The sequence below is a fragment of the Malaclemys terrapin genome, chromosome 10 (assembly GCF_027887155.1).
Source record: "Malaclemys terrapin pileata isolate rMalTer1 chromosome 10, rMalTer1.hap1, whole genome shotgun sequence".
In the NCBI taxonomy this organism is placed as follows: Eukaryota; Metazoa; Chordata; order Testudines; family Emydidae; genus Malaclemys; species Malaclemys terrapin.
In genome coordinates, this window is record NC_071514.1 from 84,918,607 (window position 1) to 84,933,337 (window position 14,731).

Here is a 14,731-nt window from a genome sequence, read left to right on the forward strand (position 1 = left end):
GTCCCCTGCCCAGAGCTGGCCAGCTCCACAGGACACATCACCAGGGACAGAACAGCAGGTTTTCTGGTGCTCGTGGGTTTAAACCAGACACACAGCACTGTTAGAGGAGAGCGTTAGCAGAAGATTTACTGCAAACCACGAGATGATGGATTTTACCTGCACAGGTGGCAGCTGACAGGAAAAGCTGCGTCTGAGCTTGGGGGAGGCCAACAGCGTCAGGGCAGGTTTAAAGAGCAGCCGTCCTGGCGTGGGGAGCACACTTCACTGCATTAACCCGTCCAGGGACCGAGGGAGCCAGCATGCGGGAGATGCCCCTGCACCAGGGGAAGAGAGGCCGGTTAGACAACATAAGCAAAGGTTCTCAGGCACCAAACGAAGCTGGGACTGGAGACAGGGAGAGAAGGGGAGAAATTTAGCTCCACCCACAGAGGAGGAAACACAAAACAGCAGCAAAGAGCAGACCAGCTGCCTTCCCTGCCACATCTGTTATTTCAGACCCCTCTCCCCAGCTCAGATTTTCCCCTTTTACAAGCGAAGGGACCAACCGTGCAGTCCTGTACTCATGGAGTATCCCCAAGGATTTCACACCGACCAACCGCCCGAGGAAAGCTTTACCGGATCAGGCCTGAAATAATCCCACTTGTGTTAATCTCTCCTTGTATGGGCGCTCGCTCATTGTACTTGGCAATTTTTCATAAATCCCTTATCCTGCCTTGCTTCCAAGCAGGCTGTCATGTGCTGTCATGCTAGCCCCTGAAACAGACCGGACGGGCGGCTTTTGCTCTTGTGATGGCCCAGTGGCTACGTTTCTTTATGCAGAGGGTGTGTCAATTATTTCTGCTTTGTTAAAACCTCAGCTCATCCGCAATATGAAACCAAGCTTTGAGCAGGTATCGCATGTATTGTGCCACTTTTAGGCGTAACACCAGGAATTGGCTTTCTGAACTGCTGAAGCCAAGGGTAAGGCGTTCTCTCTGCAGGGCTGAGGTCATGCCCCGTACAAGGCAGCACCTCTTCGTTGCAGTTAGCAGCTGCTGCAGATTAGCACTGTACAGACAGGGATTTGTAACGCACAACACAGACACACTGCAAGAGAAACGGCTCTCGGCTCTAGGGCTGTGTGTGCGACACGATGGGGCACACAGTGTAAAACCCGGACGGGTATTCAGAGAAAACGGCCCCTCACTGCATATTTCTTTCTAGGAGTGTGACAAGAGATGAGCTACCAGACATAACAGGAACCCGCAGGACGCTCAGCTCAATCGACCCAAGTCTGTTGCGAAGCAGTTAAGGCTGCTACACACAATGTGTCCAGCACAGACACACAACTGCACTGGGTTTCACGCTGGGGGGCATGCCCCCCTGGCGAGCAATGAGGTTATCAGAGGGGTGCAAGATGAGATGCAGGCTGGAGCTCACACTGGCCACCGTGCAGCGACACCTCTCCCGAGCCCACCCCTAGATCAGAGTGCACCTGGCATGGGGAGAGCCTGGAACTACCCCACCTAGGCAGCTGTTCCACACCTCCCTAACTCAGCCACTGCTTGGAGGGTGTTTAAACAAGCTGGCCCAGCCCTGGAACTGAGTACACAATACTGACATCACACCACTGAGCCACGCCAGCCATGCACTGCTGGGGCCCTCCCAGCCTGCACTCCCCCACCAACACTGACTCCAGGCCATGCTATAAGATATGCTCCCCAGCAACTGGGGCAGGCGAGTGCGTTTGCACCTGCACATCCCCCAGGGGAACACCATCGCCCGGCCATGGAGCCAGATTCTCAAAGGTATTTAGGCTCCTAAAGATGCAGCTAGCGCCCTACTGGGATTTTCAAAAACACCAACTTGCATCTTTAAAATGTGTACAGATAGTGCTGTGGATTTCAACCTGTGGTCCGCGGACCCCTGGGGTTCTCCACAGACTCTGCCTAAGGTTTCTAAAGGAGTCCACACCACCGTTTGAAGTTTTTTAGGGGTCCGCAAATTAAAAAAAAAAAAAAAAAAAGGTTGAAAGCCCCTGAGAGTGTATCTGCCTAGTTAGCAAAAAGAACCACATTTAGTGTAAAGACTATATTTGGTTGCAAATCAATGTTTTAATTGTTATACCAATTTTTCTTTAGGAAAGTAACTAAAGTACAAATGCAAAACAAGATTAAATTCAATTATTTAAAAAAAAAAAAATCAACGTTTCTGGCTCGCTGATTTCAGTCATGATTAAAGTCAGTGACTTAAATCATTTTGATTTAAATCACTCCACTCTCCCCCATCCTCTGTCTGTTCCCCTGGCCCCACAACAATCCCAAGATCCTTCTCAAAATCGTTCTCCTCAGTCTTAAAAATCCTCCTGGATTTGCCCCAATCCCAACCCACCCTGCTCATGCAACAGCAGTCTCCTGGCTGCTCCTCATGGAACCATACTGCTCTTGGTAAGAGTGCCTTCTCCAGTGCAACTCCTGACCATCTTGCCTTTCCTTCCCCATTCCTGTCTGGCTTCTCGTACAGCAGCCCTTGCTACAGTGTGCGAGCACTCAGTATAACTGGCGCGCTCATTCCTTTCCTCCAGCCACAAGGAAACAGAGATGCAAATCACCTGCCTGCAACCAAAAAAAATAAATAAAAATTAAAAAAAAACACCAAAGGGAGATAGACACTGAGGGTGGGGCCCTTAGAGCTATTTACTCCAGAGCACTTGGAGATATTGGCTGCATGGCCCACAGGAGAAACTGGAACTGGGTTGTGCTGGGTTACGTCAACAAGAATCTTGCCAATAAGGGAGGACACCGTCACGGTAAAAGCCTTTGTAGATGCCCAAATCCCTTCTCAGATCAGAGACGTGGCAAAGAAAACAGCCCAGCGGAGGGAAGAAATAAATTGATTGGACAAACGGCTGGGCTGGGTCTACACTAGGATGGTTAGGAGCAGTGGAGCTGCTCCCGACGAAGTGGCTGTAGGGCCACAGAACTCAGGTGTTTTTATCACCATTACTTTTTAGAAGTTAGTAGTTCTAGTGCCTAGACGCTCTGGAGGGGATCAGAGCCCCATTGTGCTAGGGGCTGTACACACACAGGGAGACAGTCCCTGCCCCAAAGAGCTCAAAGACCTAACAGATCAGACAAATGAGGGGGGGGCAAGAATAGAAACAGAGAGGAAGGGAGTCGCCCAAAATCGCCCCAAGTCCCAGTCAAGCACGCTAGACACTGGACCTTGTTGCCTCTTATGCAGGACAAGATAACCCACTGGTAGAACTCATGTGTCCCGTTTACACGAGTGCTCCAGGGTTGTTAACACTGGTAGTTGACAGATCCTACTTCCCCCAACACTCTGGAAGGCCAGGCAGAGGAGTTGTGGAAAGTACAAATGCTGTATCACTAGAACATCTCCCTTTTGCCACACTGGTGCCAACGGGAGAGCGAGGAAACGAGGCCTTCTCCCGCGGGGGGCTGCACACAAGCCTGCCCGCTAGCCGTGGTAGCTGGAAAATCTCCCTGATTTCTCCAGCTGCAGAGTCCGCCAGTTCCTACATTTAGCAGGATCACAGACGTCACGGGGCTGGGAACAGGCCCCCGCTGCAGTCTCTGCTCAAGTTTTATCATCTCACGGGAAGGATTTCATCCTCCACACACCCACACTCACACCCACACGCTCCTCAGTACATCAGGCCAAATCCTGCCATCAAAATGACTGACCATAGTTAAGTCCCAAGCAGACTGTGAAGAGTTACAAAAGGGTCTCTCAAAACTGGGTGACTGGGCAACAAAATGGCAGATGAAATTTAATGTTGATAAATGCAAAGTAATGTACACTGGAAAACATGATCCCAACTATACATATACAATGATGGGGTCTAAATTAGCTGTTACCACTCAAGAGAGAGATCTTGGAGTCATTGAGTGGATGTTTTCAGAGAACTATCCACAATGTGCAGTGGCAGTCAAAAAAGTGAACAGAAGGCTGGGAATAATTAAGAAAGGGATCGAGAATAGGACAGAAAATATCATGTTGCCTCTATATAAATCCATGATACACCCACATCTTGAATACTGCGTACAGATGTGGTCACCCCATCTCAAAAAACTGGAACTGGAAAAAGTTCAGAAAAGAGCAACAAAAATGATTAGGGGGATGGAACAGCTTCTGTATGAGGAGAGATTAATAAGACTGGGACTTTTCAGCTTGGAAAAGAGACGACTAAGAGGAGATATGATAGAGGTCTATAAAATCATGACTGGTGTAGAGAAAGTAGATAAGGAAGTGTTTTCTCATAACACATGTCTCTGCTTCCACACACAAGAACTAGGGGTCACCAAATGAAATTAATAGGCAGCAGGTTTAAAACAAATAAAAGGAAGTATTTCTTCGCACAATGCACAGTCAACTTGTGGAACTCCTTGCCAGAGGATGTGGTGAAGGCTAAGACCATAACAGGGTTCAAAAAAGAACTAGATCAGTTCATGGAGGATAGGTCCATCAATGGCTATTAGCCAGGATGGGCAGGGATGGTGTCCCTAGCCTCTGTTTGCCAGAAGCTGGGAATGGGCGATGGGATGGATCACTTGATGATTCCCTGTTCTGTTCATTCCCTCTGGGGCACCTGGCACTGGCCACTGTCGGTAGACAGGATACTGGGCTAGATGGATCTTTGGTCTGACCCAGTAGGGCCGTTCTTATGTTCATCCTCACGCAGGCAAAGTTCCCGTTCAGATCAGCGGGATGAAGGGCTGCAGGTCTGGTCAAACACAGACCAACGTTGAGAGGTGCCTGCTGCTCATTCACCCCTCTAACGCCATCTGTCCTGATCCGTGAGCGCCCCCACACTGCCGGGCACGGCACAGACCCCCGCCTAGACACATGCTCACCACTTCGGCTTTTACACAGTGCTCGTCGCCACGGGAACCAGGTGCCCGTTTACTAGCCTCAAGCTGTCCTGAGACAAGAGATTTATTGGCCGCTGCTCTCCAGTTGTTCGTGGAACAGCTGATCTCTCTCGGGAGGCGGGGGGAGGAAAGGGCAGTGAAGCCAATGAACCTGATGGGTTCCACGAAAGCTTATGCTCAAATAAATGTTAGTCTCTAAGGTGCCACAAGTACTCCTGTTCTTTTTACTTTCCTCTCATGCAGCCACCTGCTCTTGGGGATACCGTGTTTTCCCGCAGCACTACCAACGAGACAAGCAGCTAAGAGAAAGGGAAGAGGGTAGAGCGCCTGGCTGGCTGGGGACATGGCTAGTCCCTAGCGCCCCTGGAGAGTTACGAGTTAATTGGCTGTTTGAGGAGCTAGTTGAACAGCGACAGTCTGCAGAACCAAGAGAGCTCCAGCGAGATGGGGGGAGGCAGGTTGGACAGCGGGGGTGCAGGAAAGACCTTCACTCTTAATTTAAAAATAACAACAATAGAAGTCCAGTACATGTTATAAAAATGCATCGCAATCAGAAAACAGAATATTTAAAAAGCAACAGAGAGTCCTGTGGCACCTTTAAGACTAACAGAAGTATTGGGAGCATAAGCTTTCGATGCGTGCGTCTGACAAAGTGGGTACTCACCCACGAAAGCTTATGCTCCCATACATCTGTTAGTCTATAAGGTGCCACAGGACCCTCTGTTGCTTTTTACAGATCCAGACTAACACGGCTACCCCTCTGATACCAGAAAATTTAACTGACTTATTTAAAAGATGCCGGGTTGACAGCATCTCTTTCAGTAACAGTGTAAAATATTTAAACAAGGGAGGGATGCTAGTAGGTTTTGCAAGCTACAAAGTGAAAACTGATGCAGGGACCTCATGGCAGTTTCAGAAAATCAACCTTTTGATCTCACAGGCCAGTAGGACAACAGCAGTAGAAACTTTCCTGCTAGATATCCAGTATGTCTGCAGCGTTGTTGTAGCGTCATAGGTCCAGGACATTAGCAGTAGTGCCCACCCCAAATGTTCAAAAATCATGAGATTAGCTTTCAAGTCCTGAGATTGTGTAAAAATAATAGACTTGGGGTTCTTATTATTTGTCTTCCACATTTTGAGCCTTTAGGGTGGACTGGGGTCACATTCTGAAGCCATCTCCATAGCTAGGAGGGCGAGAAACTTACCTTTTCTTTAAGGATGAAGGCCGAAATCATCACATCTCCACTTGACTCCGGGAGCTAGAGCTTTAAGGAAAACAATATTATTTATCATGAGTCTCCTGACAAAATCCATGAGAGTTGGCCACACTGTTAACAGACAAGGTGGGTGAGGTAATAACTTCTGTTGGGAAGAGACAAGCTTTCGAGATTACTATACAGGTCTAGGAAACAGAGCGCCACAGCTAAATACAAAGTGGAACAGATTATTTAGTATAATTAAGGCTGCGAGTCTGTCACGGAGGTCGCAGAAGTCATGGATTCCGTGACTTTCCAGGACCTCCGTGACTTCTGCAGCGGTCGGTGAGGCTGGACCAGGGGCCGCCTGAGCAGCTCGGGCAGCCCCTGGGCCAGCTGCACCGGCCACTGCTGGGGCAGTCTCAGCCCCTCAGCACCAGCGGGGGTCCCGAGCCGCTGACCCCACTTCCCCGAGCACCCGCTCCCTCCTCCCCTCCCCCCCATTTAGTCGGGGTATATTTGCTTCCCGGCTCTTTGAGCTCTGGTCAAGTGAAAAATTCTCCAAGTTGTGGACAGTTCACGGGCTGCATGACCGGTCCATGACTTTTACTTAAAATACTGGTGACTGAAAGGTAGCTTTAAGCATAAGTAGTTAACACATAGTTCAAGGGATCCTTCAAGATGAAGTGGCCCATTAAGATCCCTCCAGTCAGATCGGAAGAAGAGCTCTGTGTAATCTCAAAATCTTGTCTCTCAGACTCTCACCAATAGAAGCTGGCCCAGGGAAAGATATTATCTCACCCATCTTGTATGTTAGCAGGAAGTCTAGGGCCTGATCCAAACAGATATAAATTGGACATCAAAGCTCTTCATCTGATCAAGTCATCATCCAGAAATTAGGGATTTCTCCAGGGATCTCTGGTTACAATGTTTTTCTGCAAGCTACACAAACTCCCTTGTGAGAAGCCAGGTCAGTTACAATTAAAAAACAAAATAAAAGAAGCAAACACGAAGTTAAGTTAATTCCTCTCATATCCATGCACCCACTGCTCTTATTTAATGTGAGTCTTATGGTAGTGCCAAGAGCCCCAACCGAGATTGGGTCTATGCTGTGCTAGGCATTGCACAGACACAGAGCAAGAGTCCCTTCCCCACACAGCTTACATGGAGACAAGACAAGGGTGGGAGGGGAAAGAAGCAGAGGCAGAGGAAGTGATTTACTCAGGGGACACAGCAGGTGAGTGGCAGAGTAGGGACCTAGTACGTGCCGTGCCGCGAAGCTCAGAACCAGCGCCCCATCCCCTAGACCCCGCTGCCCCTCAAGCCTCTTTGTTTTTCTCCACAGTCAAGCCTACTACCAGGAAGGATTCTTGTGTTGTGTGGAGAAGGTGCTCTCGCGGTGGTAATTCACGCTCAGACCACAAACAGATTCGTACCACATGGAACACTCCTTTGACTCAAGTGAAAATAAAAGAAACGCCCGAAAAACTAAAATGGAAATGAACTAACACAGATAGGGTGTGGAGCATTCTGAAGCACTGAGAAACAGACTCCACCTGACTTCAGAAAGTCCATAAATATGCACCATGCTAGTCACGCCATCATGGGAACACCATGCCGCACTAGAACAGCTATAAATATTTAGACAGGTGCTGTCAGATCATTGAGATTTGCCTTTCACTTTATTTAGCTTTTTGTTTGTTTTTAAATTTTGTTTTTTATTTCACTGAAAAAATAATTTGCTTGGATTTGAACTTTCATCTCCATCCGCAGCCATGCTATGGTAGATAGACAGTAGGGTAATGGGGCCATATAGGTACCTAAGTTAACGCAAGCAACGGAGACTCTCAAAACAGATCATCTTGTCAGTTTTCATTTTGCTTTTCAATCAGCTTGAACAGGGAGCTTAAACGGTAACACGCATCTTTGCAACTGCACCCCAGTTCCCGCCCCAAGACAAGGACAGAGAATCAGACCTTTAAGCCCCCTAGTACCTGGTCTGGATGTTTAACTTGAATTAAAAAGACAAGCGAGAGAAACACTGCACCCATCTCTAGCACCTTCCAAATGTGACTGTGCTTTATATACATTAAAAGGGCACTGGCAACTTAAATGTGGCCCAGCATTTCAATTTTGGAAGAATAGCCTTCGCCGTCCAATAGAAACATTTCCACAATTTTAAAATATTCCATGGAAAACTGCTATTGACAACCACTTGGCCACATGCAACTGAACCTGCTCAGCAGAAGGGAAACTGGGTTGTATTGTCCTAGCAGAGACACAAAGAAACAATGAGCTTAAACAGCAACAAATCAATGTTTTTATTTTTCAGTTGTCCCCATCTCTTTCACTAGGCATGAGAACACTATGGATGTGTTATGTTTATTAACAGGGCATTGTCTGCTGACAGAAGTACTTTTAGGAGGGTACTGGCATAGTTTTGAGGCCAAATCCTCGGAGTTCAAGAGCAAGCCCTGGAGCCGCTGAAGACAGAAGGTCAGACTAGCTTTCAGGCCCCCTCCTCAAATTTGAGAGCTAAATTCTAAAACAGCCTAGAAAGTACACAGCACTTCAGCCACTCCAGATTTACACATTAGTTTAAATGTTCTTTGGAAACACTACAACAAAGCTGCAGGACAGAGGAGAAGGCGAGAGGCTTAAATGTACAAAATAATAAACTGAGCTTCTAATTTTGTTTTGGTACCAGTGTCTGTCCAGAGCACAGCTCGCTATGCCTAGAGACCATGGCTTTACACATAGCTAGATACATGGCTTGCTATCCAGCCTGGGGGAACTGTTGGAGATTGCAGAAAATGATGCATTAACCCCTCCCTCCTTCCCCAATTCACCCCTCCCCCAGCTGCTGCAAACAGAATAGAGTTTGTTTTAGAATTTCCTTTTGAGGGGGCTGGGATTTACATACAACTACCTACCTTTCTAGCTCAGATGAGAGAGGAACCCTGAAAAACACAGTGGAGTGGGCCAAGGGCTGGCTGGATCATCGGTGTTCTGGCCCTGCCTCCCAGGATTCGGTGGAGTCAGAGGAGGGTGCACTGCACAGAAGAAAAGCAGCAGGAGACAGGCGGATTTGAAAATGCAGCATCTCCAGAAAGCACTCTGGACTCAGAACGACAATTTTATTCTTGTGAATTCTGCTGCCTCATTCATTCTGCACAACCATTTGAGAGGTCCGTCTGCAGCTTCGTTTTAAATAATTCTTCAACTGTTATTGGCATGTACAATTCTTCTCCCCCAAGTGTGAGAGTGAGAGTATGTGAACCTCCCTCCCCCACACACAGAGTCTAATAAATGTCACCTTAGCAGAGGCAGACAGTACAGGCCCAGCGGGGCCCCATCCCTGCAGTGAATTGCAATCTAGCCAAAGTGGTTTTGCACTCAGCTGGAAGCAGCCTCACAAGGTCAGGGTACACTGGCACCAGAATGGAACTGAATAATTAAAAGACCCGACAGAGCTCCTTCCTACCGGCTTGCACCTCCGTAACTTGGCAATGGGGACGAACCCCCTTCAGCAGAGGAAACACCAGCAGCCCAGCCCTGGCTGGAGATCAGGCCGGGGGGGGGGGGGGAATGCTGGGTGCCCGGGTTTGATCAGTTATAGAATATACTCAGACGCCATGGCGTGGCAGCAGGATGAAGATACAGACAGATCATTATCAGCCTCTGTCTGAGGTGCTGATTTTAACAGTGCCTGGTTAACAGGATGGTGAAAGCCAGACAAATAAAATACCCTTGTAACATTCAATAAGCCACGGCCACCATCCCCTGGCCTCTGCAGGGTCCAAGGTGCACGTTGACCGATCTGACTCCCTGGAACACCCAGTCCCCCAAGGCTGAGGCAGAAGGCCCTAAACCTGGCCCATTCCCTGCCAGAGCAGGACAGCGCCCTAGGGAACAACGCCTGCCACAGCAGAGAAACCTACTGCTCTGACAGGGGCAAGGGGAAGAGATCAGAGGTGTCTCGGCGCAGTTGTCTCATGTTCTGATCTCTCTGGAACCAGCAGCAGTGTCTTGCAGCTCTTCCCGCCCCTGGGGCCAGGGCACTTTCTGGAGACTTGTACAGACCTCCTAGCAACCCCTTCCCCAACTGACGCCCAGGCTCCTTCTTACCAGCCCCAACACTCCCAAATTATGTCAGTGCCCCTGCCTGGCACCTCCTCATCCCCCAAGACCTCCTCCGCTACTTCCCACAGTGTCATCTGCCTGGTACCTCCATGCCCCACTCCTTGCTGCCCAGTATTCAGTGCCCCATCTCTTTGCCCCAGAGCCCCCCTCAGTGCCCCATCCCCCTGCCCAGTGCCCTGCTGCCCAGTACTCAGTGCCCCATCTTTTTCTCCCAGATCCCCCCTCCCAGCCCCCCCAGTACCTCATCCCTCTGCCCAGTGCCCCCTGCCAGGTACCCCCAGTACCCCACTGCCTGGTACCCCCAGTACCCCATCCCACTGCCCAGTGCCCCACTGCCTGGTACCCCCAGTACCCCATCCCACTGCCCAGTGCCCCACTGCCTGGTACCCCCAGTACCCCATCCCACTACCCAGTGCCCCACCGCCTGGTACTCAGTGTCCCATCTCCCATCCCCCAGGGCCCCATCCCCCCAGTGTCCCCCTGCCCAGTACTCAGTGTCCCATCTCTTTCCCCCAGAGCCCCCTGCCAGGTACCCTCCCAGGGCCTCCCCCAGTGCCCATCCCCCTGCCCAATGCCCCACTGCCCAGTACTCAGTGCCCCACTGCCCGGTACTCAGTGCCCCATCCCAGTGCCCCCTTCCAGGTACCCCCAGCACCCCATTCCTCTGCCCAGTGCCCTGTTGCCCGGTACTCTGTGTCCCATCACTTTACCCGGAGCCCCCCCCCCGTGCCCCATCTCTCTGCCCAGTGCCCATCTCTGCCAGTGCCCCCCCATTTCCCCATCTCTGCCAGTACCCCCTGCCCGGTGCCCCCAATGCCCCATCTCCCCGCCCGGTGCCCCATCTCCCCAGTGTCTCCCCGCCCGGTACCCCCCGCAATTCCCCATCTCCGCCGGTGCCCCCCCAGGGCCCTTGACCCCCCTGCCTGGTGCCCCCCAGTACCCGCCAGGCGGACGGCGCTGGGTCCTGCCCTCATGCAACCCGCCCCTACCGTGCAGGTGCAGCGGGCGGCCCGGCCCGGGGGGAGCCGCAGCAAAGCCCCGCCCGGAGCTGGTGCAGGAGACGAGCGGGGCTCTCAGCCCAGGCTCCGGCATCAGCCTGCAGCGGGGAGCGGAGCCACCCCCCGCCGGCTCGGCTCAGCCCAGCCCCGCTCTTAAAGGGACACGGACCCCGCCGCGGCTCGGCCCGGGGCGGGGCCCATGGGGGTATCGGGGTGCATGCAGGGGGCACCCGGGTGCCTGCAGGGCACTGGCAATAGATGGGCCTGGGGGGATCAGGTGAATTCGGAGCGGTGGGTTCCATGGGGTATCCAGGACGGAGGGTCGGTATTTGGGAGTATCAGGGTGCCCGCAGGGGGGTGCATGCAGGGGGCTTTGGGGCACGAGTGCCTCCAGCACTGCGGTGCACTGGTGCAGGTGGGGCGCTGCAGGGCTCTGGTTAACATGCCCTGCGCTGAGTTCCCTTTGCTAGCATTGCTGGTGCAGATCTGGGGCGGGGGGAGGGGGCAGCCATGCGCAGCCCATCACTAGCCTCCCCGTCCCCTGATTTATATCCCCGTGTGCTCATATACCATCTGATTGGCAAAGGCAGGGCTGGAGCTGGCATTGCAGGACTTTGTGCAACCTGACATGAGGAAGGACCCAGCCATCTCCCTCCCCAGGACCACCTTCTCCCCGCCCCAATCTGCCTTCTCCCTGCCTGAGACCCCCTTTGGCACCCCTCATCCACCACCAGTTTGTGAAGCACCAGAGGCTCTGGTGTGGGAAGCTAGAGGGGGTGAAGCTGACATGTCACTTTTCAGGCAAGGGCAGAGAAGGGCAGATAGGGAGCTCAGTCCCTGCCCCACCCCAATGGCCGGAGAGAGGGAGGCGGACAAGGAATTAGGGGTGGCTGGGTGTGAGTATTTGTGAGGGGACTGCAGAACTCTAAAGTCACCCCTATGCAAAGAAATACAAGAGAGGGAGGGTAGGCACATCAGGGTGCATGAGGAGCCAGGAGAGCTGAGGGAGAGAAAGTGCACATACTTCGGCAGAAGATACAGAGTGTCCTAGCACTCAGTAGCCCAAGTCACCCATGGGCCATACAGGAGAGACAGCATAGCCCTGCTATGGGCACCCAGACCTGGTGGATTAGTGCTGACAGCACCTGTTGCTTTCCCATGAAAATAAAGTTCCTGACATGGAAAATGGATGGTTAAATTGGGTCTGGCCAGCAGGATGGGGCACAAGCATTTTCCACCTGGAGACATAAGTTCCAGTTTTAGTCTACCCTACAGGTGAAAATGCATTAACTGAGTCCAGTCCTAGTTCCTACACATCTCAAAACCACTCACCATGAATTGATCAACAGATCTCTTCTCAGGAGAGCAGGGGGTGAGCGGGGCAGGACTGAAGTGTATCAGCAGAGCGGTGTAAGGAAAGTTTGCATAACAATTGCCACATGAACTCTCTCCCTAGTTGGTATTATTTAACTCTCCCTTTTATGAGCATTCTGTGATTTCAGTATAACGCCCATTGAAATAAACTTGAAAGCTAAGTGACTTGCTCAAGGTCACACAGGACATCTGTGGCAGCAAAGGAAATTGAACTGAGGTTTCCTGAGTCCAAGGCTAGCAGCATGCCCTAACCACTGAACCATCCTCCCTCTGTTCTAGCACAAATACTTGTGTGTGTGAATGTAAAATGTAATTTCTACCAATCTTTGCACAAATGATTTTGAAATGTGCTTTCCACACACATTTGTGCTAGTAAAACTCAACCACGTGAGTATCTGCAGAAAGCAAATCCCAAAGGGCGTGAGCCTGGCCAGAATGAAATCATTAAAAATATTAAAGTGGACATGTGTTGGCAGTATTATTAGCCAACCTCTCATAAACCCTCTTTGACCTTTGTGTTATTAACTAAATGTATTTTATCCAAATATAGTTTTAATTTTCGGTTAATGCTGTACTGCCTGTATCATTGTGGTTTTGTATAGATGCTTTAAACACGAAAGTCAACAAGAAACCCTCAGTAGAGTAAAGTCACCCTCGAGACAAATTAATGTTTCCCTTGGGCGTTGCCCAAGTTGTCATATCGCGTCTCTGATTTAAAAGAAAAGAGCTGTTAATCATAACACTACCTGCGCTATCATTCTTTGCTCCCATTTAAAGTGTGCTCTAAATTTCAGCAGTATATATGTGCCAATGGAAAATAAAGAACTGGAGCAATACAAGGTTTACGGGGAACTCCCACCCTGATGGATGAATGACGGTACATGCAGAGATTGAAAGCTCTCCCACAAACCTCTCTTTACTGGCTTCTTTTTGGAGACTATTAAAAGCATCTGCTGGGGGAGCCTGCCCTCTGTGGTTTCAGTCAGGGTTAATACATTTACTAGCCTGGATTCAAACCATCAAGGTAAAATAGGGGCTTTGATCAGAGCAGGTGTAAGGCATTATACCAAGGTGCGAGTGTTTAACAGAGAGTTAAACAGGGGCTTTTATTTTAACAGCTGCAGTGAAGGGGAAATATTCTGCTTCTACAAAAAGGAAATGGAACCAGCAGGGGAAAGGTCAAGTCTTCCTATAAATTATGCACCATCTCATGAACTTGCGTCTCAGCTTTGGATTGAGCTAAGAAGTACTCATAGGCAAGAAGCACTAACAGCACTGCAGCTGCCAAGGGACACAAGAAAATAACAGTGCGGCAAGAAGGTTTAAGTCACGGGATTCATTCTCTTCACTGAATTTCTCCCTTGAAATCTCGGGGCTATGGAACACCCTGTATTGGACCCCACTGCAAGGTGTCCCCTACGGTGTGGGTTGTGATGCACCTGTCCCCGGTAGGTGTCTGTCGCCATGCTTGGTGTACCACAAGTGTCAGAGGCACACCATGCACAAGGCTTCCTAGACCACTGATGGGTCCCTAGTAACACTCACACATTTCAATACACCGAATGTTTCAATAGGGCTGCAAGAAATAACAGATGCAAATATCCTAGACACAAGGACTTCAACCCTTGTACAACAGATCTACCCAACACTTCCTAATGCAACCCCTTGGGGGGCGCCAGTAGGGCGTATAAAGGTCACAGCTCCCTGTAGGATTCCCCAGGCTTCATACCTGAGCTACTCCCTCCGCTCTATCTCACTCTCCCCGAGGCATTCAAGACCTGGCCTCCAGGCCCAGCTGTCTAGAGCCCACTCTGTCCACAGTCTCCTTGGAGCTCCAATGCTGCTGTCGCACACGTCCTGTGTGCTAGCTGCTGTTATTGCTGATCCCTACCAGCCACTGGCTGCTTCCCCGCCTGCCTCTTGGCTGTTACCTGCTGCCCTTGCTCATTCACCACCAGCCTAGTCCCATCTGACAGCTGGAAAGACTCCCTTTTCCTGTTCTCTAGGCATTATGACGCCCTCAGTTGAACCGACACCAGGGCCAGTTGGAGGGGAAGGTGAGCTGGGCAGCTGTCCTGGGCACCAGCTTCCGAGGGGTGCTGTGCCACTTCGGTTCTTTTTTCTTTTCTTTTTCTTCTTCAAAAAC

General features: G+C 50.6%; 1 protein-coding gene across 4 annotated transcripts in view; it reads right to left on the reverse strand.

The window, feature by feature from the left end:
* Positions 1-11,319, reverse strand: part of LOC128844543 (hexosaminidase D-like) — a 31,250-nt gene extending 19,931 nt beyond the window's left edge. For 2 of the 4 annotated variants that reach the window (XM_054042353.1, XM_054042354.1), the window contains exons 1-4: positions 11,203-11,319; positions 9,004-9,123; positions 6,080-6,139; positions 157-314 (exon numbers count right to left, since the gene is read on the reverse strand). The gene's annotated coding sequence lies outside the window, so the exon portion shown is untranslated. Of the gene's footprint in view, positions 1-156; positions 315-545; positions 576-6,079; positions 6,140-9,003; positions 9,124-10,011; positions 10,268-11,202 lie in introns of those variants that run through there. The other 2 variants (XM_054042355.1, XM_054042356.1) reach the window with 2 other exon arrangements.
* Between the last annotated feature and the right edge of the window lie 3,412 nt (positions 11,320-14,731).